The sequence below is a fragment of the Tupaia chinensis genome, unplaced genomic scaffold (assembly GCF_000334495.1).
Source record: "Tupaia chinensis unplaced genomic scaffold, TupChi_1.0 Scaffold143647_1, whole genome shotgun sequence".
NCBI classification, from domain to species: Eukaryota; Metazoa; Chordata; class Mammalia; order Scandentia; family Tupaiidae; genus Tupaia; species Tupaia belangeri.
This window is the reverse complement of record NW_006203496.1, coordinates 1,089,449-1,090,342: the sequence shown is the minus strand read 5'-3', so window position 1 is coordinate 1,090,342 and position 894 is coordinate 1,089,449.

Here is an 894-nt window from a genome sequence, read left to right as displayed (position 1 = left end):
CAGTTATAAATTTGGGGTTTACCTTTAGGTAGAGCATGCAAAAGAGACAGCTAAATGTCTCTGTCAATTATATCATTAAAATAAACTGGCATCAACTTACTAACTATAGCTAGTTTAAGTTTTTATTATCCAAGTTTCTAAAATTCCTTCCCATAGAAAAGACTCTAACAAGTACTCTTGAAAACAGGTTACTAACAACTTCAAGATCAATGGGTGTCAGGCAAATTTGGCATGAAGGTCAATCTCTCCAAGCTTCCTTGTTGCTCAAATGTGTCCATAAAAGGGTTTGGCACTGGCTCACCATGTCAAGATCCTCCACTCCCAAACACCAGTGGCATCCCAATTTTTTTATAGCCACAGAAGACAGAAAGTCACCTTCTTTCATAGAAATGGAATAAAAATATTGACAGTGAGAATTCTAACAAGGGTCTGCTTTAGCCAGACTTAACTCCATCTTGTTAAATCAAAATTGTTTCTCTCTCAGCCTGTTAGTCTTTGTTTGAGATTTCTCATTAGAACTCCAAGGAGACAAATGAATAACCTAACCCGAAACTCCAAACAATGAGGAACATTCTGCCCCAGCTAAAGACTGAAACTCCTGTTTTGTTAATGAAGCACTTGATTATACAGCTAAACAGTAATCTGATCTAAGCTTTTCAATAGAGACCCATTAGCCCCATAGCATCCCCACCCTCTATAAAATTATCTGTAAGTTGCCTGACCAAAGATATCCTTACATGTTTTCCCAGTGTTGTGGCAACACTGTAATAAATCCCCCTCTCATTTTTCACCAGTAATTTTGCCTCTCTGTGTTTTGTTGAGCAGCAAAGGATAGGACTGCTCTGGGTGCTTGGACTGGGGTGTACAACCCCTTGTCTGGCAACAGTGCCACAC